At 40.4% G+C, this 25486-nt stretch overlaps 1 protein-coding gene and 1 long non-coding RNA gene across 3 annotated transcripts in view; both read left to right on the top strand.

Moving 5' to 3' along the window:
• Window positions 1–25486, top strand: part of galnt14 (UDP-N-acetyl-alpha-D-galactosamine:polypeptide N-acetylgalactosaminyltransferase 14 (GalNAc-T14)) — a 137024-nt gene that overhangs the window by 47637 nt on the left and 63901 nt on the right. The gene's annotated exons all lie outside the window — the stretch shown is intronic.
• On the top strand, window positions 8893–13839 carry LOC108887470 (uncharacterized). Of its 2 annotated transcripts, XR_001961634.2 has the most exons (5): window positions 8893–9072; window positions 10081–10187; window positions 11237–11343; window positions 12248–12354; window positions 13406–13839. It is a non-coding gene; the product is annotated as an uncharacterized LOC108887470 (long non-coding RNA). The 2 variants fall into 2 exon arrangements; XR_007813577.1 differs by lacking the exon at window positions 11237–11343 and having other exon boundaries at window positions 8905–9072.

Raw genomic sequence — 25486 nt, 5'->3', positions numbered from 1 at the left:
CTGCAGCTTCATAACACACCCAGATGAGTCTTAGCTGTAAATGTAAATCCTTCTGCTGCAACAACTTATGTGCTGTTTATTCTAGATCTGCTGTATGTAAAAAGACCTTTAACCTGCGCAGAGCGTTATCTCATTTGTTTGCAGCTAAGATACAGAGAATGTTTCAAACGTACACAAACCACTTTCAGCCTGTCTTGTTACAATGCAGACTTTTTAATGGAACTGCACTGTGTACCTGTAAATCTAACCTTTGCTTCTATACCAAGCTGCACAACAGAAATCAAACAAGCATCAAATTCGTACAAGCGGCGCATCCTCCCACCTGGAATTAACTGGTGGATTTCCCACCCGCTACAGACTAAATACATCCATGAATTAAACATTTTGTTCAGCAAAATGCTGCACAGGCATGCACCCAACTCCCGCCTCTACATCCACCTGAGCACCTAGAAAACGCTCATACGTCTGTTTAATCACTGCGGCCGACTTAACACAGACTGTAAGATCTCTCTCTGTCCCTCCCAAGTTTCCTTTTCCCAACTCGTCCTCTTTCCTTTTCCTCTGTCACTGCAACAAAAATCCCTGACTCACTCCTTCCCTTTCATCCCTCCTTCTAATCTGCCTTCTTTGTCACCTCTTCTTCCTCTTCCACTCTTCCTCCCCTTTCTCCCTCAACACTTTTCTTCTAAGCATATTCCTCCTCAAACCACTTTCACTTCTTTGCTAATTCTTTTCGTCAATCCAGACCTCCTCCTCTCTCTTCTTCCCTGCTTTAGTATGAAATTGGTTTCTAAGTGATTTATGAACGATGAGAGGCTTATAAAGAGTTTATGCCATAACTCTTCATTACTTTACTATTAACTGCCTTCTTCTGTTCTGTGTGTGTGTGTGTGTGTGTGTTGAAACCATTTAAAAAGCACCTTATAATGAATTTGGGCTTGATGGATGTCATTAAGGCAATCGTCCCGAGAATTCATTACTTAATTTTTTGTTGCTCAGTTCTCAGCAGCAAGAAAGAGCATTAGTGAGAGAGACTTCTGATGGTCTTTAATAAGACATCTCACAACAAAAGTACGATCGTAAATAAAAACAACTCAACAGCTCACCAGCTCCCACACACACTCACCTGCAACGGCTGCACAGCTGAACAGGGAAAAACAAACAGCCCACACAAGTACAAATGACCCTCGTCTCCCACCTGCATATTGTATTCTGCAGCCTCCAAACAACCGTGAATGTGAGACAGACTGAGCAAAAACCAGATTTCTGCTCATAACCTGCGCTCAAGCAAACAAACATCTCTCCTTTCTAATTATCTCTCCCTTTCCTCTCCCTCTGTTAGACTAAAAGTGTTTAGTGGTTTATATTTCCTGTTGAGCCATTTATGCTGTAAGTTATGAGCATTTTGCCGCGAACGACAGCCAAGTGGCCGACACGGCTGCCGTCAAACTCTAAATGAGTAAATTGAAACTCTGTGCTTGGTGCGCCACAATCAATATGTCGTCCTCAGGACAGGAAGATATTATTTCTCGGCTCAATGCATGTGTTTATGTGTCTGTGTCTGTGTCTGTGTGTGTGTGTGTGTGTGTGTGTGCATCTGGATTCACATTACGCTACATGCTTGGGGGCACGTTGAATGCTGCTGGGATGACGCGAAAAAGAAAATCACTGTCATTTATTCCGGTGTGGGGATCAATTACAGAGATCAGCCACAGTTTTGTTTCTGCTGCAGGTAGATAGAACTGATGAACAGACAGGCTGGAACACATACTCTACATACACATGGAAAACAGTGCTGTAGCATGTATGTAGCGGTTAGCTTTTTGTTGTCTTCAGTGTATCTATATAGCAGAGCTGAGGTTTTTGCTGTGCTTCATGTTAAAGAGATAGTTTGGATTATTTGAAGTGGGATTGTATGAGATACTTATCCATCCGTTTGCTCATTACCTGCAGTAGATTTGGAAGTTTTTTTTATTGAACTTCCATATTCCAGAGCTGGTACTGACACTGATGAGGGACTGAAGCTGCTGCATTGTGCTGTTTTTGCCCCACAGGCCTCGATCAGTTTGTTTGTTTGTGTTATTGTGTGACTTTCAGTGGTGGAAGAAGTTTTCAGATCCTTTATACAAGTAACAGTAACACACAATAACAGCATAGTGCAGCACAGCCAAACACAAAAACATATATTAACAAAACATTAATCTACACCTCTCACCCATAGCAAATGAATATTGTATTGTATTTTCTGACTGTGAACTTTTCCTCACTCTTGAGTTTGCAGGAAAGCTCAGGTCTCCTGGTGAACCATGAGGTGCTGCTGCTGTATCTGAAAATCAGTTCACCAAAAAACACTCATACGGGACAGAACCGGCTGATGCCTGCTGCCTCTGCTGCAATCCATTTATAGCATCTCCTTGTCAACAACTCGCCAAAGAAATGAATTTACCAAGCTACAGTGGAGTGAGAAAATCTCAAAGTGTAAAAAGGGGAAAAGGCTCAGATGTTGCGACAGTGCATGTTGAGAGGCGTGACTCTGTGAAATGGAATTTCATTGGATCCACTTTCCAGCCTCGGTGACTTGGCGTAGGGAAGTTGTGCAGTTGGGGCTCTCTTGGCCAGGTTGAGATGCAGTTGTGATCTCAAGGATTACCTGATTTTATTAAGACTCCAGCCAAACTGTTCATGCTGCTTCGCCCACAGCATTAGCACTGAACTGTTTTCTGTGTGAGCCAGCAAATCTTCTCCTAAATAAAAACCCTATTCACATGGGACTTTTTATTCTTTAGTAATTTCTAAGAACTGCAGTGGTTGTTTATGTTTTTAACATTATGCATAACGTTAGGCCTTAATCTGGAAATTAAAGATTCCACTACAAATTACTGACCATCTTTCCCCCAAACACAGCAGTCTTCTTATACTATAGGTCCCGTGTGAATCAGTATCTCAGCATCTGTTTAGTTTTTTTCTTCCTCCTCTGGGTCAAGAATTGTGGAGGCTGCAGTGTAAATTATTAATGAGAACTCTGATAGTATTGCAGATGCCAGTTTTGAAGGCTCATCTAGCTTCACAGCATGGCGAGTATTAATGTTTCAATTGTATGTAGAGATAAGTGTTGGAAATTGGACGGTGAATTTGGGAGAAGCACAGACTGTGGTTTGCTCAGTAACACCTTGAGGGAATATCTTCATATTAAGCTCAAGAATTCACTTGGACTCAAGGATGAACTGATTAGATTTTGGTGCTCAAAGGTCAAAGGTCAAGGTCACTGTGACCTCACAAAACATGTTTTTGGCCACAACTCAAGAATTCACATGATAATTAACCGCAACCAGACTGTTTGGAGGAGGCATACACCCTCGAGGTGGTAATTCTAGTTTTATGTGAATGCTCCACATGAGTCCAAGTTACTTTATGGCTAAAAGTCTGTGGGATTACGTTCTGTGTGCTTTCTGACGTGCACCACCGGCTCAGATTCTTCCAGAAAATGTTAGAAAGGGATTAAAAGCTGAAACTAATTTCTCTCTTCAAAGGAAGGTTTCAATAAAATCTTAATCCTCCTAATCAAAATAGATCACCCCGACAAATGTGAGAAGTGGAGTTTGGATTGTCCAGCCGCTGCAGGCTTGTCGCGTTGGTCAGTTTTATTATAGCGCACATCCACCACAGTATGTACTCCACCCACAGAGACAGCTGGAATAAATGTCTATACAGTATCTCTACATGTCAGTGTGACCACAGAGCTGTAGCCCCACCCTGACAGAACTGCACCAGCCTCCGGTCATGATAACATACATTCCCGTCTTACTGCATAGTGAGTCTTTGTTTGTTTTGTTTCTCTCTGTTTTATCGATTACTTTTATTTAACCTTTAGTCTCAGGAGATGCCATTATTTTATAACAAGACAGACCAAAGGAGGACTGCAGTGTCATCGATAACACTCGCAGCTGAGTTTACAGAAGGAGAGAGGAGAGGTTTGTCTGTTACAATCAGAAACAATGACACCTACTTCCTGCGAAAGTGACTCTAATATGGTTCTTAAAGTCCTGAACAGAAGGTAGTGTGTCTTGTTTAATTAGGCCTTGTAGATGCTTTCTTCCATTGCCCAGGGTCCATTATAAGAAAAGCCAGTTTTACTTACATCTGTGGAAACCTTGGGAATATTAAGAAGCAGCTACCTAGCAGACCGAGTCTGATGTATGTAGGTTTCATTAAAGAGCAGCACAGTTTTTTCTCATGCTGCTCACTTTCTACAAATCTGCCTCACTCCCTCACTTTCTCCCCGTAGAGCTGGAGGTATATCCAGATTGTCATTTAACTCTGATTGAACGCAACACTCTTAGAAAAAATGTAATAAAAATTTAATTTTAAAGTGTTTCACACTTAATCAGGGCTAAACTGTTGTTCACTTAATTAGTAAAACAACAATACAATAAACCTGACAATAAAAGAATCACTGTTTTTCATGTTGTTTTCTTTTAAAGGAGCTATATATAAGTCTTTGCTATCACTACATAACCAATGTTAGCATTAAAAGCTGTTTACTTACCAGCCTAGAGGAAACTTTGAGAGTTCAGCATCAATCTTCATTCCTTTATGAGCCAATAGCTGTCTCCAGTAGTGGAAGGCAACAGCAATCTTTTCCTTATAGTTCAATCACTTCCTTTATTCTACTGAAGTCAGCATGCTAACCAGTTAGCTCCGTCCTGTCTCATTACTTTCCGATAGCAACTTACTGTGTCCAGGCTGCCCTGAGGGCGTATTCTATCCTCTTGTATTGTAAACTCAACAATGGCTGTAGCTCCTCACAAGAGACCATCACGACCACATGCACACCACATGTGATGTACAACGCAGATGATAATATTTAAAAATGTAGAAAAATGTCAACCCACATGGAAATGTATGCATTAATAATTATCCTAGCAGGAAAAGTTCATTGTGCATTCATCCTAACCTTTATTGCATAAATGGGACATTATACATTTTATTACATTATTAGCCGAAAATTGTTATTATGTTAATGGGAAGTCACTGAATTAATGAAATTCTCCCTTATCTGTCACGCATGACAGTTTTATTATGCACCTGCATTGTATTATTATAGCCCTACTCTTTTCACAGTACTTTCCAAACGTTCCATGCACTTATGAATACATACAGTTCAAGACAGGCTGCTCACAGCCAACAGTGATGCTTCTGCTCCATCAATAAGAGTAAGAGCTAGTCACAAAATCCATGTATGGGTTAATGCGCAGGTTAAAATAGGGACATTGTGCAGAGAAGTCGTTAGCAACGCTAATTAGGTGAATCAGAAGGAAATGACAGTCGGTGCTGCTGCTGCGAAGCTGAATCTGTGATCTTTAGACCACAGTGAGCCGAGGAGATAGGAGATAATTTAAATGTTCAGAGCCCTGAGGCTTCAGAAGCTGGTTTCATGTCATGTTAGGGGAGGCGAGAGGAAGAAATGTGATCTCTTTGAGTGTGTGTGTTTGTGTGTGTGCAGGCAGAAGGATACTGTACTCACCCTCTCTGAGTCACAGACAGCCAATTATAAAAACCCAACGGCCACCTCTCCCTCTCTCTCTCTCTTTGCTTCACTCATTTCCTGCCTCTCTCGCTCTCCCTGTCTCATTCTCCATCTCTCTCTTATCTTTTCTCACTTGCTCTGTTTTTTATCTATCTCACTGCCTCCCTCTTTCTCACTCTATATATAAATCTCTACTTCATTAATAAACCCTGTTGAGGTAACGAAATAAAATAGGGGAGGCAATGATGAAGGAGAGGAAAGGAAAGTAAAAGGAAAGGAAAGAAATAGGGAAGAGTGGAGGGAGATGAAAGAGGAGGAGAGAGGTGAAGAGTTGAGAGCAGATAAAAGGAGAGGAGAGGAGGATATGAAGGATGGAGAGGAGCTGAGGAGACAGCAGTGGCAATGAGAAGAGACGGCGGGGGAAATGAGAGGAGAGGGCAGATTAAATTAGATTAGTTTTGACTCCATTCATGTCTAAATGGAAATTAAATTTTCACGACGGGAGGTGCATTAGAACAATATTTCACCCCAGTTCAGCAACATTTCCTGTTTCCACTTGTTCTCTTCTGCTCCCGTTAAGTGCATCAGTTTAAGTCTGTTTGCTACATGTTGGAATAAACGTCCTGCTGTCTTGTTTAACTCTGAGCAAAAGACTTGTGTTAATGAGGGAAAATATGGAAGAATCCCCCTGCTCCAGCTAAATACAGATTCTGTCTATCTGAAGGAAAACACCTCATTTTTGCAGGTATCTCTGCGTTATACACATGCAAAACCTGTTACAGTAACTCTGAGATCTAATACTTAAGTTCATGATTACAGAGTACATAATGAAATAATCAACAGATACAAAGAGACATTGCATTACAATGATTTCAAAATATAAAAAAAATTGAAAATGCAAGTCAGAGACATTTATGAACAGTATTTAGAAGACATGTTTTCTTGATTCAGACCCAGAGTCTAAAGCATCAAATTTGAGATTCCTCCAGGTTTTGTTCTTCACAATACAACTAAAACTAAAACTTCAGCTGGACAGTCTTTGGGAACAGCAACAAAGCCATGACGGCACTTAAATTATCTTCTGAAATCTGAATCGTAGGTGGATTCAGCAGCTGTTTAAGGCAGGACAATGGGACTGCTTGAAGCACTCCCACACCAGTTTAATGTTAAAATTAAAAACAAAATAAATCCTAACAATTCTCACCAGCTGTGGAGTGAGGTGGAGCAGGTGGGCAGCACTGAATGAACTAATACAGCCTCATATTATTATTATAATCACTAGTTATTCCAGCTGGTTCTCCCTCCTCCTCCCTCTCCTCTGTGTGGAAGCAGGGCTGTTGGATTGTTTAATATCTTGTGATGTATTTATTTTTCATGTGTCGGTGTGAGACGTTTAATGTGTGTTATTGAGCGTGTCAGTGAGCGTTTTCCTCCCTCTTGCCTGTTCAGCGATTCACAGAGATTCACGCTGCAAGTAAATAATCCAGTTTAATAGTGTTAGCGCCGTATGCCTCTCACTTCATCAGATGAATTCAGTCACTGTCGGCTGCTGAATCTGTGTTAACTGTCAGCCACACTTCTGATGTATTACTGTGTGTGTCTGTGTGTGTTTATGCAGCCACAAAACTCCTAGACCCAGTCACAGCTATCAGGGGCATAATTTCCACTGTGGGTGATGGGAACATGTCACCCTCATTTTTCAAATGATATTTATAGTTTCAGGTTGATTTTCAAACTAAAACCTTTCTGAACTCTGCTACCTCCAGCTGTGGGAAGATCTGACTGTTAAAAATGTTGATACACTCATCTGAGTCGACATCCGTTATTTCCATGTTCCTCATGCTCAGAGCCGGGAGCTTAATGAGCAGTGCTTTGTGGACATTTCTTGCCCTGGGTTTAGGCTTTCAGGCTACATACAGGCGAAGGTGAAGGTCACTGGGGCTGTATGAAACCTGGAGGAACCGCAGACACTAATGAAGGCTGATAAAGACAGGTAATATTTTTATCTACAGTTGATGTAGTGGCATTTTGTCTGGATGTCAAAATCAGCCACAAACAAGCTGAAGGCACAGTAACATCAGTTTGATGTGAATGACAGGAGATGTAATTCAATTTAATGTTTACTGAAACAGAATGTGGGAATGAAAAGTTTAAACTTCACTGTGTCACATGGTAGAAAAAGTTTAAAAATCACTGTGGCATTTCATTACTTCTCTGAACCACATGTACGTGTTTTTATAACCTCCTCTGTGAGCTGTTTGATAAAATGATTGCATCTAAGTTCCTGGTTAAACCACAGCAAAGCTGATTCATGCAGTCTTGTGAATTAGGTGGTACTGGTAGCTTAGTGATGTTGAAAGTGTTAATCATTGTGTTGAAGTTCATGGATGACATGTCTGCAGGGTTTTTTTGTTTGTCTTTGGGTGAAACCTCTAAAATTGAATGATTGAAAAGCTCAGTATGTTCATTTCCTGTGTGTGAGTTCATGCATGTGAGTGTGTGTGTGTGTGTGTGTGTGTGTGTGGCTGTTATTTAACTTGATGAAGAGGTGTGTGTCCAGGCTGTATTGCCTCGGACAGCTGTGCTGCTGGGAGCAATACAGTCGTCACGCACCATCTGCTGTGCACACAAACACACACACACACACACACACACACACACACACACACACACATCAACATGTTGTGATTTAAGCAAACAGGCATATCCACCACCTGGCGTTGCCCTCAGCTACCTACTGCTGTCTCTCTTGGTTTACCTCTCTCTCTCTCTCTCACACACACACACACACACACACACACCCCGCTACACAAGCAGTGTCAGTCTTTCTCTTTTGTGTTTCTTTCACACTCTCCAGCTCCTCTCCCTTTCTCCCTCTCAGACACCTTCTGATTTTAGTGTGTGTTGGCATGAGTGTGTGTGTGTGTGTGTGTGTGTGTGTGTGTGTGTGTGTGTGGAGACTTGTCGAGGAAGCAGTGTGTTTTAATTAGCCTGTATGCCTCTGTAACGGTTGCTCCTAAACACCAATATAGCTCCCTGGAGGCACTAACAGGTGCCGCAGTGTTTTCTCTCTCTCTCTGTGTGTGTGTGTGTGTGTGTGTGTGTGTGTTCTGGTAATCATCACGTTGTGGGGACAAAAATCTGTTTACACAGTCACGTCATGGGGACCTCTGACGGTGTGGGGACAAAAAATCAGGTCCCCATGAAGGAAGCCCTATTAAATGAGTGCAGGAGCTATTCTGAAGGTGCCTGTGTGATTTTTAGCATTGGCCCATCACACATGTTTTTCAGTCAGTGTGTGTGTGTGTGGAGTGCTCACTTTCGCCCCTCGTAGTTTGGGACTGGTAGTGCACTCGCTGCTCCACACACACACTTATTCCAAATATGGCTGGGCACTGCCCACTTCCTTGTCCCCATAAGGAAGGATTTTACCAGCATGTTACAGGCTGCAATCCACACGGTGGATGAAGAGATGGATTATTTACAGAAGATATACCAGCTTATGACCTTGGAATTTTTGCAAAGGAGCAAAAGTGAAACACAAGGTAAGCACATTTGTATGACAAACCAGAATAACCACTATTCAACTATCAAATTAAGTTGATTAGCTTTCATTGGTTAGCAGAATAGCTAGCTAGCGCTAGCGCTAGCACTAGCTAGAGAGGCCGTGTGTAGACTTTAAATGTTACTTTATCTGATTCTGTTTCTGATTGTGATTCTGAAATGTTTTACTATGTTTTTCCAATTAGTTGCATGCATTTTGGTGTGAATAAATTAATGCACACTAAAAAGATACAGTTAGATCTTTAGCTAAATTGTTCAATCTCGGATGATAGGCTTATATGGTGAAATTCTAGCTTTTATAAATGTAAATGTGATTTTTGTTTCCCTATGAATTTAGGATCAATATTTGTACTGATGTTAGGTAAAAGTGAATTTATAAGGTAGCTAGAAAAAACAACAAGCTTTGACCAAAGTGCTTTTACACAAAAATATTAAATGCCATTTCTCTGAGACTTCCGTTGTGAAGCTTTTAATTTGAAACTGTGCAGGAAGCACCCTTAACATTAACAATGCTAACTTTGTTCTACATCCCCATCAAAGCCCATTATGTTTTCAAGGCTGAAAACATAATGCAGTGGGCTGTGAGGTGCTTAAAATTGTTCAGTAAGTGTCTGTGACTCTGTGAGATATATCAAATGAAACCCAACACAATTTTTATATGTTATGAGTAAATGTATGCACCACACTACTTGAATGTTATTGGATGCTGGCCAAACATCATGTTTACTGTGTCTGAAAGTACACTAACTAGATATCTAGTTATCTACCTAAGATACCTAAAACAGGGATTAAGGTTTTCAGCGTAATCTCGTTGAATTAATTAAGGATTTGTAAGGCGAAGTTGTCTGATGCAGTAAGTTAGGTTCAAAAAGTACTTAAATTCTCCCTGGAAATATGATTCTGCACATCTGCAGTCTTTACATCCAAGTGACCATTTGTGTCTTGTGGTTTTATTTTCTAAAATTATGTCATAAAATATGTATTTACAGACAACCAGCACTGCAGCTGATTCCATAGCAGTGGTTGATTTCCATCCTTCACTATGCCGAAGACTCAGAGAGATGATGCTACAGGTCCAAACAACTCTCCTCAACAGGTACATTCATGTTCATCACTTAAGGTTTACTTCTACAGTCTGTCTTTGTTATTTTGTTATTCTTTCTTTTAATATTTTTGCTTTTTTAGGCAGTTTACACTGGAAATTAAGTGTATTGTGATGATAATCTAGTGTGAATCAATATACCAGACAGTTTAATGAACTGCATATAGAAGGTTAGTGGTAGTGGCATGTTTAGGGCAGAATTTGACCTTCACAGGAATCTTTTTCCTTAGCTTATTATTACTTTGTTTTGGACACTTACGGTGTCCCCACAACACACATTCAGTCAGCGTCTGACTAGAAACTGTGTGAAAACATGGCCAAAACTGGTCCCCACAAGTAACTGTAACACTGTGTGTGAAAGGTCCCCACAAAGCCTGTTTTATTCAAACACATATTGGCTGGGCAGGAATGATCTTAATCAATACATTTAACAGCTTAAAGTAATGCATGTAGAAGGTTAGTGGTAGTGGCATGTTTAGGGTAGAATTTAACCTTCATATGATTTTTTTTCCTTAGCTAATTATTACTTTGTTTTGGGCACTTACGGTGTCCCCACAACACACATTCAGTCAGCGTCTGAGTAGAAACTGTGTGAAAACATGGCCAAAACTGGTCCCCACAAGTAACTGTAACACTGTGTGTGAAAGGTCCCCACAAAGCCTGTTTTATTCAAAGTGTGTGAATGCAGATAGAGCATGGCTGGGCGAGAAGAAATATTTCAGTATGGATTTGATTATTTTTTTCTTGGCCAAAACTGGTCCCCACAAGTAACTGTAACACTGTGTGTGAAAGGTCCCCACAAAGCCTGTTTTATTCAAAGTGTGTGAATGCAGATAGAGCATGGCTGGGCGAGAAGAAATATTTCAGTATGGATTCGATTATTTTTTTCTTCCAAGTGTGTTTTATGACGGCATGTATCTCAGAGATTTTGTCTGAACAGGTGGTCAATCTATTTGCATGTTATGCAGTCTTTACATCCAAGTGACCATTTGTGCCTTGTGGTTTTATTTTCTAAAATTATGTCATAAAATATGTATTTACAGACAACCAGCACTGCAGCTGATTCCATAGCAGTGGTTGATTTCCATCCTTCACTATGCCAAAGACTCAGAAGGATGATGCTACAGGTCCAAACAACTCTCCTCAACAGGTACATTCATGTTCATCACTTAAGGTTTACTTCTACAGTCTGTCTTTGTTATTTTATTATTCTTTCTTTTAATATTTTTGCTTTTTTAGGCAGTTTACACTGGAAATTAAGTGTATTGTGATGATAATCTAGTGTGAATCAATATACCAGACAGTTTAATGAACTGCATATAGAAGGTTAGTGGTAGTGGCATGTTTAGGGCAGAATTTGACCTTCACAAGAATCTTTTTTCTTAGCTTATTATTACTTTGTTTTGGACACTTACGGTGTCCCCACAACACACATTCAGTCAGCGTCTGACTAGAAACTGTGTGAAAACATGGCCAAAACTGGTCCCCACAAGTAACTGTAACATTGTGTGTGAAAGGTCCCCACAAAGCCTGTTTTATTCAAACACATATTGGCTGGGCAGGAATGATCTTAATCAATACATTTAACAGCTTAAAGTAATGCATGTAGAAGGTTAGTGGTAGTGGCATGTTTAGGGTAGAATTTAACCTTCATATGATTTTTTTTTCTTAGCTAATTATTACTTTGTTTTGGACACTTACGGTGTCCCCACAACACACATTCAGTCAGCGTCTGACTAGAAACTGTGTGAAAACATGGCCAAAACTGGTCCCCACAAGTAACTGTAACACTGTGTGTGAAAGGTCCCCACAAAGCCTGTTTTATTCAAAGTGTGTGAATGCAGATAGAGCATGGCTGGGCGAGAAGAAATATTTCAGTATGGATTTGATTATTTTTTTCTTCCAAGTGTGTTTTATGATGGCATGTATCTCAGAGATTTTGTCTGAACAGGTGGTCAATCTATTTGCATGTTATGCAGTCTTTACATCCAAGTGACCATTTGTGCCTTGTGGTTTTATTTTCTAAAATTATGTCATAAAATATGTATTTACAGACAACCAGCACTGCAGCTGATTCCATAGCAGTGGTTGATTTCCATCCTTCACTATGCCAAAGACTCAGAAAGATGATGCTACAGGTCCAAACAACTCTCCTCAACAGGTACATTCATGTTCATCACTTAAGGTTTACTTCTACAGTCTGTCTTTGTTATTTTGTTATTCTTTCTTTTAATATTTTTGCTTTTTTAGGCAGTTTACACTGGAAATTAAGTGTATTGTGATGATAATCTAGTGTGAATCAATATACCAGACAGTTTAATGAACTGCATATAGAAGGTTAGTGGTAGTGGCATGTTTAGGGCAGAATTTGACCTTCACAGGAATCTTTTTCCTTAGCTTATTATTACTTTGTTTTGGACACTTACGGTGTCCCCACAACACACATTCAGTCAGCGTCTGACTAGAAACTGTGTGAAAACATGGCCAAAACTGGTCCCCACAAGTAACTGTAACACTGTGTGTGAATGGTCCCCATAAAGCCTGTTTTATTCTGACAGGTACTGGCTGGGCAGGAGTCATGTTAATTAGTACATTTAACAGTTTAATGTAACGCATGTAGAAGGTTAGTAGGAGTGGCATATTTAGGGCAGAATTTAACCTTCTCAAAGATTTTTTTTCTTGGCAAACTGCGTTAAATGTCCACACAAAATCTGCTTTATTTAAGATGGCATGTATCACATCTTTGAGCTTTTAATCTTATTTCTAAATAGCAAATACTATAATAATGTAAAATGTTGTTTATACTGTTGCTCTTGTGAACAGATTGTGACAGAATTTCAAAGCAAAACGTAGAGTGTCATCCCACTGAGACAGACTAAAAGTGTCATAGTAAGTTCTCAATTAAGATACATTGATATAGCTAACTAGAACATAATTCACAGTGTACTTAAATCAAATCTGCTCTAAATCCATGACAGATTTTTGTCAGTAACATCAGTATCAGGAGTCAACAGAAAAAAAAGTTCAAAAAATGCTGATTCATTAGTGGAAATGATTCATTAGTTAAATGATGTAGTTCAAATATACTTACAAGGCAATTCTATACTATTGATTAACAAATGATACATTAACTCTGTATTGTCAACATTCTGTAGTAACTGTAAATTATATATCTTCATGAAAATCTTGAATTTTTATTTTTTATCTTTAAGGTTAGGCCACCCAGATGAAGAAAACATCCTGGCAGCAAACAGATGTGCAGATGATGGAAAGGCGCATGAATCGATTCATCACATCTTGTACCAGCGTCAACTGACTGTGAGAAGTATTTATGGGCTGAACTGGGAGCAGCAGAAACTGAAATTCTTCATTTATAACCACATTACGGCCTACAGGCATGTAAAAGTTGCCTTCCATTTTTATTTTTTTAATATGTATTATCCTATTTCTGCTGTGTTGTGCAGTTGACTACATGCACAGCAAACAGCACTATGCTTTGTATCAGTAGCACCATTTTCTGGCCTCATACTATGTCTTTACATAAACTATGAGGAAGTAAGCTGAGCTAAATTTCAAAATTTGATATTGATTTACTACACCTGTATTTTTTCTACAAATTTGCAGATTAAACTTTTCTTTCAACAAATGCAATATTATTAATTATTTATTATTTAATAAGAGATGCATATCATGTGTCATTTTGTCATTAGTAATAGGCATATTGTTATTATGAGGTCCCCACTAAACACATGGGAATTTGTGTGAATTATGCAAATAATATGTTAATGAGGTCCCCATCAATAATGTTCACTGGATTTTTCAGAGGTCCCCACTGAACACGCTCCAACCATTACTTCATCATTTCAGGTGTTTGAACGCGTGTATGAGCTAACAAGGCTGTGATTGGTTTACCTGATTTTTTTCAGCCCTCTACAACCTCTAGAAATGGTGGTCCCCACAAGTGATGATCAGAAATGTGGTCCCCATACAAGATGGAAACCAGTATGTGTGTGTGTGTGTGTGTGTGTGTGTGTTGAGGAGGCGGTTGTATAGTTGTATCTCAGCATCTGTAAAAATGTGTGTGTGTGTGTCTGGTGTGTCACAAACAATAGAAACTTAAGCACAGATAGATGACATGGGGATGCACTAATAGGTCCACAGAGACTGCAGCTTCTTTTTGTGAGTGTGTGTGTCTGTGTGTGTGTTTTATGCCTAATGAGCATGCTCCTTAACAACAGAGCATCCAGGCCACCAGTGACTGACTGTCTAATGAACTGATTCACTGACTGGTGGGTAGGCTGACTTAATAACTAACCTTATTGGCTGACGGGTTGCTCATATTTTTAATAAGTGTAAGTAGGGCTGTGGAAAAAAACTGACCTGTTTTTGATTTGAAAACAACATTTGATCAGAAACCAGAGTGGAGGAGAATCAGTTCTGCTTCTTGATCTTGAATGTGTCATGAAGCCACGATGGAAAGATTCTCTCTTTGCTTCATCATGCTGAAAGCATCATGGCTGCTGAGCTTCCTAATCCCAGACAGAGCCGTGCAATATGATGATAAATACTGAGTGACTGAGATTCTTTACTGCAGTATTTTTCATCATTTGGGTGATGTTTTACAGTCCTCCACACCACACCATAAACAAACCATATGTTTTGTTATTCGGATAAAAAATTATCTGTACTGGTCATATCACACAGATATCTGTCTCTGTCTCCCTTTATCCCCAAAAAATGTTTCAAATCACGCAGAGGTCTCAGTGTCTCATTAACATTGTGCACGTCTGCTGCTGCCTTTGGATGTTTATTAACCTGTTCAGTATCGGCAAAACGCTGAAAAAACCTCAATGTAATCAATAGAACAAGCGAGTGTTGAAGCAGAGCGACGATGGAGAAGCTAATTAAAACATGGGGCTGTGTAGGTCGTCTCTGCATCATAATATAAAAAGCTTTATTTAACATTAGTAATCTTTAATTTTACCGCTGACAGCAGAAGTTTCTGGACTAAACCAGTCACATTTATCTGAACATAGAGACTCTGATGGAGGCTGCTGGCTCATTCACCTTTACATCAGCTCCTTTTCTTAATCCACAATCTTAAAACAGGTTACAGATTGGGTTTCCTCTGCGTCTCCACACTGCGTCATGATGAATTTTAAGCAAATTAGACTGAAGGTGGATTCAGAAGCTCAGATTAGTTTCTGTGCATGACAACAGTAACACAGAACATAAACAATAGACAAGGTTGAAGTTGTGTTAAGGACTGTGGGTTGTTTAAGGTGGACTGAATGACTGGCTGTTTAACTGAGTGGCTCCATGAAACACTGAACTGAAACCAAACACTGCTGCTTCTTTTTTTTTTTTAATCCAAATAATAAAAAAAGAGCGGGACGCCTAGAGACTGCAAGCATTTATTATTTCTCAGGAAAAGGGCATTTATCACCAAGATTAACAACATTACGAGACATTTGCATTTTAGAAATGTATGTTTTTTTGGTTCAATAAATCATTTGCAGCCCCTGGCTGAAAACTGCTGGTCTACTGGACTGCAAAGAAATGTACTTTTAAAGTTTCAAATCTCTACTTATACAACGACTCAGCAACACAATACATACTGTACATATACATATATACTGTGTTGATATGTTTTTATGTTTTAAAGGCGATGTGTGACTCTGGAGAGACGCTGGCTGTGTCACTGTGCGCAGCTGCTAATTTTCACTTTCAGTATCAGCGTGGAAACGTTGCTCCAGTATTATATTGTGTTTTGACATGTTTTTGTATTATATGACAGTTATTATAAGGCTCAGTGAAAGCCTTGATGGATAAATATTGTTTTTGGGAACATGACAGCCTTTTGTAATGGCAGAGTGTGTGTGTGTGTGTGTGTGTGTGTGTGTGTGTGTGTGTTAATAGCCACTGTGGACTCTGGTGGCCTGTTATTGTGTTTTCTGTGTGTTTGTCTTTGTTTATTCATGTGCTTCTGCTGAAGTGTGTGTCAACAGTTCAGTGTGTGATTTTGTGTGTGTGTGTCTGTGTGTGAGTGTAAGTGTTAAGGGAAGTGATGAGGCATGTAGTATATTAGAGCGAGGATAGTTTTTTTTTCCTTCTTCACTGTCACTCTCTGAGTGTGTGTGTGTGTGTGTGTGTGAGTGAATGAGTGTCTGGGAAGCTCTCCAAAATAGGATGTACCCCCTCCAATCACCAGCTGTTTACCTCAGATAGCTGCCACTAAATTTGGAGGACCACACACACACATACATGCACGAGCCCACACACATGCACACACATTTATTAACACACACACACACACACATACACACACACACTGTCACTCACTTTCTCTCCCCATCAGATTTGATTAGACGATCTTTGGATGACACTAAGGTGGACTCATGTGAGCGTGAGATTGACATGTGTGTGTGTGTGTGTGTGTGTGTGTGACTCCTCCAGAGTTGTGACAGTGCCCAATTAAGGACTAAGCACAGAGCACTGACCGACTGCCTGACTGACTAACTAACCAACTGTGTGTATGTGAGTGTGTGTGTGTTTGCTCTAATAGCCTCATACTGCTCTATAAAATGGCAGCCAGATGGCCATGTGCTCACTGAAATCATCCTGAACCTTGAAGGTGACAGGTTCAACAGCCCCTCACGCTGCTGAAGTGCTCCTGAGCAAGAGCCCTGCTCCCTGCAATGATAGTGAGAGGAGTTCAGTGTTCAGTGTTCAGTCCAGTGTGAATGGAAATTTATGGTGCTTGGCCCCATTGTTATGAATTGAATCCATCATGAGTACAGATCCATAGATCCATGTTAACCACCTTTAACACTGACGTATGTCTTACACTTACATACACTCACTTCTTGACTTTAAAGGCAGTTTTAATCTTTGTTTCCTAAACATCAGGGAGTCTGGTTCTCCTGAGTTTTTCAGAATTATGCAGCACCATTTTGTGCTCACTGAAAAATCAGCAGTAATATTTGGTCTATCCACAGTCCCCTGATGGTTAATATTGGCCGTATTTGCAGATGTCAATAAGAAATTTAATTGTAAACATAAAAAGCAACAAATACTAGCAAATTATAAAAAACAAGCTTCTGCATATTCTGTTAAGATTTTCTTCTGGGGGAAGATTCTTTTAGTTCACAACACACCACTGTTTTACTGTATCTTCAGAGAGGGAAGGGGAGCGGCGGCTGTTCCCCCGACAGATTTCCATTTGTCTCATAGCAACAGCAGGAGCAGCGGCGGCTCCTCTGCAGAGCTCTGCCGGCTAAGTGTTGAGGGGTTTGGAGGAAACTGGACATCAGCACTTTGAAGAGAAGGTCATCTGCCTGCTGGCTGCAAGAGAACTGTGGACCTGTGTGTGTGTGTGTGTGTGTGTGAAGAAGCACCATGACCACAATAGTATTAGACTAGATAACACACACACTCTCTTTCTCTTGAATGCCTGCAAAACAATGCACAATACAAACAACACACATACATGCACAGACTTAGAACACAAGTAGACACATGAACACATACAAAACGCTTTCAGACAAAAACCACAATTACCAGTATGAACTGCATTCTGATTCTAAATGCTTTCTCCATTCAACTGATTGTGTCAATTGTGGTGAAAACTCTTTGAAAAACCTGCAGGGTTCAGATGTAAGTGGACAGAAGTGGTGTTCCTCTTTTACAAGCACAAGAGGCAGTTATTCACAAATGGTGGCACCATGGTGTGCAGTACAGTTCATGTCCATTTTGTTTTGATCCATTCAAAGAAAAAATGAAGCTAAATCTATATTAACTGTATATTTTTTCAGACATGAGAAGCTTCAGCTGAGAGCTCAGCTGTTCTTTACGGTTAAACCCAATATAGCATGTAAACATGCTCACAGTTTACATGCTATATTAGCATTAAGCTGAAAGTACAGCTGGGCCACATGAACCATAACTGTAAGCATGCTAAGATGATTAACATTTCATGTTTGAAGATGGAAAACAGAGCCAGAAAATGAGTGTTGATCGCCTGAAATCACAGCAGCTGGCCAAGTAACAATAGAGTCGATGGGATTTTATTGATTCAGAGGGAGGAATTCAAATTTTATGCTTATCATTAATGTAATATCATACCAAAAAGCTTTTTGTTGTGTTATTTTGGGTTAACTTTTGTAGGTTGGTGATACAGAGAAAAGCTGTGGTTCAGGTGGTAAAGTGGGTTGGCCATACATCACAGGTTACAGTTGGTGGTTCGATCATCAGCTCCTCCTGTCTGTGTGTTGAAGCGTCCATGAGAAAACACTGAACGCCAAACTGCTTTAAGACAAAACTGCTCATTATTAAAGGAAAACAATATGCAGAAGCACTTCTGTCCAGGTGTCAGTAAATGTGAAGGTTTAAGGCTGAAAATATCATTAACTTTCATTAGATTCAGGTTTTCCAGAGCAAGTCATAGAGTTAGTCATAGATCAATGTCAGTGATGTTCCACTTTTAGCTCTGTGGCCTGGTCAGACTGCGACCCTCATCAAAACACACCACCTCAGCTCTCAGCCTTAAGCTAACTGTGTGTGTCTGTGTGTGTGTGTGTGTATGCCTAAATCCATGTATATGTGAATTTCTGTCCTTACATTTCCTTTAACAATGTTGATGATGTAGAATTATTCATCCTTATGGAAATTCAAATCTAATTTCATGGACTTCATTTAAGTGTATGTCCTTGTGTGTGTGTGTGTGTGTGTGTGTGTGTTATGTACTATATATCAAAGTGAAGACTCACCTGCCACCTGGGCGCAAAAATGTGGCTGCAATCAATACACTGTCCTCACTAGTGTAGCAGTGGAGGTCTATATATGTGTGTGTGTATAAAACAGATGAGGGGAGGAGAAGGCCAGAGGGAGAAACACAACTCTTTTTCAGCATCACTTCCTGCAACATTCAGCCTGGAGGCATCACTAGACGAGACCTGAATCACAGATGGGAGATCCAATAAATATTAGAAAGCGCTGTTTTACACTGCACTGTGTGCATGTGTGGAGGTGTGCATATTGATAGCGAGGGACCCACGGCTCTGAAATGCAGCTGAAAAATGATATTTAACTGAAATAGTGTTTAAATCAGGGATGATATTTTTTCAATGATTTATCTAATGTTCTGTGGCTACGAGCTTCACACACCTGGATTTTACAGTCTGTACCATCCCTCCTGCCAGATCCTCTAAAGCCAGTCTTCAGGTCTTTCCACAGATGTTCTATAGGTTTAAGTCTGGGCTTTGGCTCGGCCACTCGAGGACAGTCAGAGACTTGTCCTGAACCATCGCCTCAGTCTCCTCAGTCTCAGGTCCCTGCCACCACCGTGCTTCACCGTAGGGATGGTGTCAGCCAGGTGATGAGCACTGAGTGGTGTTCACCAGACACAGTGTTTGCCCAAAGGGTTCAGCGTCGTCTCATCAGACCAGAGAATCATGTGGTTTCTGACTCACCACTCTACCATAAAGGCCTGATTAATGGAGGCTGCTGAGATGGTCGTCCTCCCGGCAGGTTCCTCCGTCTCTGCAGAGGGCTTCAGCAGCCCTGTTAGAATGACCATCAGGTTTCTGGTCACCTCCCTGAGAAAGACCCCACTTGCCCTGTTACTTGAAGAGTCCTGGTGGTTCCAGACTTTTTCAGTTTCACATTTATTGAGGCCACTGTGCTCCTGGGAATATTCTGAGCTTTAGAAATCGTTTATACACTTGCCCTGATCTGTGCCACACCATAATTTTATCTTGGAGGTCTACAGAGAGTTCCCTGGACTTCGTGGTTTGGTTTTTATCCTGACACGCAGTGTGAATTGTGGGAACTAATTTTCACAGGTGTGTGCCTTATAAACTAAAAAGAGAAAGATTTCAGTTTTTGATGTGTAATGAATTAGCAGAGATGTTTAGAACATGTTCTCACTTGTCATTATGGATTACTGAGTGTAGACGATTTAGAATGAAATCTGTAACACAATAAAGTAAAGGGGTCTGAATACTATGATTCAGTTAACCAGGGGACAGCTGGTTACTGAAACTATAAAATCTGCCTGCAGAGAAAAAGAGAGTAAAACACTCCTATGTTAATTCCTTCAAGTTTTTTCTGTCAGATTTTCCTGTTTTCTTTCAAACACCTCTGCAGGAGTGCCCTTGAGCAATGCACGGCAGCCTCTGCAGCTCAGCTGAAGGGATTAATGTTGACAGTGCTGCAGCACTCAGGAGTAAAAATGTGAAGCTGAGTGAGAATGAATTACAGCTTTTATGATAAAGGGTACGGCTCAGTGAATGTTCCCTGTGCAAATTAAACCTAATATTATTTCTAACTTATTATTACAATGTGACACTGATGAGCATTTGAAATGAAAATTTCATGTTTTTTAATTGGTTTTCACAAGGTATCATCACTCACTGGCATGCTTCAAGCAAACTGGGTCAGTTTAACTCGTGTGTCCCGGTAGATGAAATTAGTTTGACTTCAAACATATGGTAACTTGTGGAAATTTTTTTTCTAAATGTATCATCAGCAGTGCCACTCAGGTAACTCAGACCCCCCGAGAACCGTTCGCTCCCTCGCTCCTCCACAGCTCTGTATATTTGTATTTTTTCTGAAGTTATTTTTAAGGCATCTCCTGCTTTATTGGATATGACATGCTGGGAAGGAAAAATGAGCAGCAGTCACCGTTCCTCTCCTGCAGTAACCTTGAGCAAGGCACTCAACCAGCATCATTAATGGACTGGTTGCACTCCTGAGGTTCAGTGTGCAAAACTCTGTGAATGTCAAGTAGTGTAATGTTGATAAGAGCATTTAAGTTCAGTGACTAAATCAACAGCAAAAAAATAACTTAATTACTACGACGTGACACTAAAATAGGTCTGGACTTCTTAAGTTTTAAGAAACGATGAGGAGAATTGGTTGGCATGTTTCAATTACAGTTTGTCCCAGAAATAGTTTGATAACTTCAAGGCTAAAATGAAACTTAAAACACTAAACCCAGAGGTCATTAGCAACCCTGTGAGTTGTCATTTTTGATTTTCCTCCTCATGCTCAACTGTCAGTTTAATTTTAATTTTCTAAACAGAGCAGCTGAAATCCTTATTTGGAGGGGAGCAAAATGTCCTCTATTACTTTGATGAATAGCACAGAGGTGTTCTCCAGCAGGGCACTGAACAGCCAACAGCTACATTAGCATGGAGGAGACTGAGAGAAGAACAGAGTAGACAGCGGTGGGTAAGCTTCTTGGAAAGTGTGGTGAGTTAAGATACCACTTTCCTGACTTGAAATGTTAAATTGTTAATTAAAGCATAACTTGTGATTGTTACAGATTCTGCCTCCTTTCCGTTAAGTAAACTCATGTTTGTGTGTCTGTGTTCCTTTACTCCCCTGTTGTAGGTATTAGCTTCTGTGACCACCCACACATTTACATCTGTAAATGTACTGATCCTCAGTATTATTTAATGTCTTAATAATCTACTGTACTTGAGCCTCAGAGGTGTCTGGGACACCACCACACTACTGACAGATGTAGTTAAACTAGTAGCACTGCTACTAGCAACGCAAGTGCCCAACACTGAGAGTAGAAATAACAAAGTGATGTTGAACATGTTTCTGTATATTACACATACTTTCTTCGGCTAAAATATCAGAAGACGTGTCCTCACCACCAGGACAGAGAACTTCATCTTTGATCAGCAGCTCATTTCAGATTTACCAATTGACTGTGTTTTTTAACTTCAAAATGATACTCTGTGAGGACAAACTCTACATTTCTCAGGACGTAGCCGGCAGCCTGAGCTCATTTCCTACCACAAAATGTTTCTCACTGTTTACTTTTGCTCAATTTTGCTTTGCTTCAACTTGTTTCCCCACCAGTCAAGTTAATAGTTTCTGAATCCCGCTTACAACTTAGCAGCCCGGTTGGTTACCTGCCAAAGTAGTTGCACCAAATTTGGAAATGTCTGGTGGTGTTTTCCACCTGGCCTGCAGAAACAGGCCAGTAAATACCAGAACAGGACCAAATGAAAGCACATAAACAATGTCTCGGACAAGCTTTTATACCAGTCACAGCCGTTGTTGCTGTAAAATATGGTTTGTAACGTGCGTCTCTGCTGGAAAGAAGATAGATGAAAGTGTATCATATACAAACAGTGCAGATGAGACAAAAAGTCTCCCCAAGGGTTTCATAAAAGCATCTCCCTGCAAGAGATCAAAATGAAAAACACAAATGACATAAGAGCTCATCTAGTAGGAAAATGGTACAGCAACAAATATATAAATAAGGGAGGAAAATATGGTGTTGGAATGATTTTCTAAAGATGAAAAATTGCTGCAGTGACACCAGACTGGGAAGTGGCAAGTTTGTAAAAATGCAGCACAGCACAGATTGTATTTCCTCATAATGACAGTCTTTATGTTTTACTTTGGTAGCATTTATGGGTCCTCTAGGTAACTCATTTGTAGAGTTTGTAACAGCAGGGAAAGATTAAAACAAATTCAAAGTTTAAAGGACTTTATTCCTCAGCAGTTGTTAAAGGAAAGTCCCATTTTACTACAACCTGGCCCTTATTTTTTAGCATAAATTGAACTTACTTTTCTCATCAATCCCTGTCAGTCCCCCAACATCAATATGCTGGTTTTTAACTAATGTACATGTTCAGTATGAGAGGTGACAATGTCCATATTAAAACAGTGCAATAGAGATTCCTGATCCAAACACCTTTATTACTGAGAGACAAACACAACAGTGCACCTGGCAACAGAGGGTCTGAGTAATCATTTTATTGTTCGGCCTGATTGTCTGACTGCTCATGTTTCTTGACATGTCTTCCTTTTGGTGATATCACCTTATTCCTAAAGCTCATTAATTAATTAATTTGATGAGTACACTAATTGAACAGATGGCCAACACTACAGAAATAAGACTCAAGTTGTAATTAACTTGGGTTTTATCCTTTAAATGTGATATTTGTTAATTAGATTCACCCCTTTGGCTCAGGCTCCAGTTATGCTGCTGTTTTGTGTTTCTATTGAACACCAGTCTTTCCTGGATGAACAAACTGTGGCTTAATTAGTGACATACAGTTCCTGCCTCGTGCTGCTTTAAGTGTAATGATCATGCCTCGTGTCTGTTTTCTGTATTCTCCTCCGTCAGAAAGATCCAAGGTTGGAGATCAGATTCTGGACTCTGTGTGAGGGGATTCGGTGTCTCACTCAGGAGGTTCGATGGTGGTTTGTTGGCATTAATACTCACTCAGTGTGTGTCACTGAAAGAGGAGAAAATTGAGCTCTATTCACAAAAAATATTTGACGGAACATCCTGATGTTGGAAATAGCTGTCTGTGTTTTCAGTGTGTGTGTGTGTGTTTCTGTGTGTGTGACAGGTTTGGATAGAAAACAACTAGGACAGCAGAGGCCCTTGGTACCAGACCTGCAGGCAACATGGCATCACACAAACTGCTAAGCCAACAGTGTGTGTGTGTGTGTGTGAGTGTGTGTGTGTGTATGAATGTATTTGTGAACGTGTGGTTGTAGGTGTTGGTTAATGTGTTTATATACATTTATTTTGTGTGTGTGTGTATGTGTGTAAATGTAAGGGTGTGTATCTGATCCTGCTTGTCTGTGTGTTTTGGCTTATATGCCTGTGTTTGTCAGTGTTATAGCGTGTGTGTGTGTGTGTGTGTGTGTGTGTGTGTGTGTGTGTGTGTGTGTGTGTGTGTGTGTGCTGCTAATGCCTGCCTGGCACTGAGATTCTTGCCCTCCGGGCTTTCGCCTAACACAATGAAACAACACAACACTCTCTGCAGAGTTTAATGAGTGTGTCTGCCTGTGTGTGTGTGTGTGTGTTTGTGTTTGTGTGTTTGTGTTTGTGTGATCGTGTTTTCTGCATATAGATGTGCATTAAAGTGTCTTTGCATATACATTGGTGTGTGTATGTGTAATAAGACAGGTGATTCTTCTGTGCTGCAGACCCTGTCGCACTCTGACAGATTGGGTTTTCACAGGATAGTGTGTGTGTGTGTGTGTTGGTGTGTGTGTGTGTGTGTGTGTTGGTGTGTAATGTATAAGCATTTCTCTATACCACCATCTGTGGTTGGATGCTGCTTTAGACTGAAATATTGCTTCATTCATCACTCGGCAGAACCCACACACAGTTTTTTGCATCGATATACTCAGTGTGTGTGTGTGTGTGTGTGTGTGTGTGTGTGTGTGTGTGTGTGTGTGTTAGTGATGTACAGTGACCACAGATCCATTGTACAAAATCCCCCATGTGGAAAACCTCTCCCTCTGCCTGCCTCCAAACATTCATCTACTACACTGCGTACTGTGTGTGTGTGTGTGTGCCTGACCTGGGGCTACAGAGTGAATGATGGTTTCCTGCATGTGTGAAGCAGACTGACCTGGGAGTTGCTGCCATGTCAGGACTGACACACAAACACACACACACACACACAGTAGTAGAATATATGGATTCCTAACCGAGTCTCTGTCCCTCACGCTGTAATGTGAGCAGGAGTGTAGAGGAGGAGTGTGACAGGCTGCCATACTATCTGCCCTGCAAGGTGGTGATGAACTCGTCATCTGCAAACATACAAGTGAAGAACTGTAAATGGCACAGCTTCTCTTGCCTCACTGGGTTTTCCTCGCTGACCGTCGCTTGTGTCCTTACTCTGAGCTAAACAGCTAAACTTCCTGTTTCTGGTAAAAGACAGAGAGGAAGTTTTGCTAGCTAGCATCATAAACATTGTTATTGGATGGGATGTTGCTCCAATACAGCTTCACTTTATCGTTTCTCTCTCCGTAGCTCCTGTGGTTTCCATGGTCATGTAGTGAGCGGTGGGGGCAAGTTGAAAAAGTTGAAGCGGCGGTATGGTTGGCACTGTGTTTCCATTGAAAACAATGGAGACAGATTGTGTTTTTGAGCTCCTCACTGTGACATGATGACAACCGCAGCTGTTGGCTGCGTAACAGATGATTCAGTCCTGGGTTCGTTTCTGCTGCAAAGACATTGGGAGACATTTTGGACTTATATTCGTCAGGAATTTACCTCTTTCATAGCAACAAAGCATTCAACTCAAAAAGACACATTATAAACAGACATGAATGAACTGTCTATAACAACATTAAAGGAAAACTGTGGTGTTTTTAAACCTGAGATCTGCTGTAGGAAAGACATAAATGACCAGTTATTGAACATACATAATGTGACCCCTACTCGAAAACACATATGTCAGGCCAATATGGTAAAACAATAACATCAATAGCATTTAACTAACATCAGTAAAAAAACTAAA

The sequence above is a fragment of the Lates calcarifer genome, linkage group LG7_1 (assembly GCF_001640805.2).
Source record: "Lates calcarifer isolate ASB-BC8 linkage group LG7_1, TLL_Latcal_v3, whole genome shotgun sequence".
NCBI lineage: Eukaryota > Metazoa > Chordata > Actinopteri > Centropomidae > Lates > Lates calcarifer.
The sequence above is the reverse complement of the archived record's forward strand: the minus strand, read 5'-3'. Positions and strand labels throughout refer to the sequence as shown.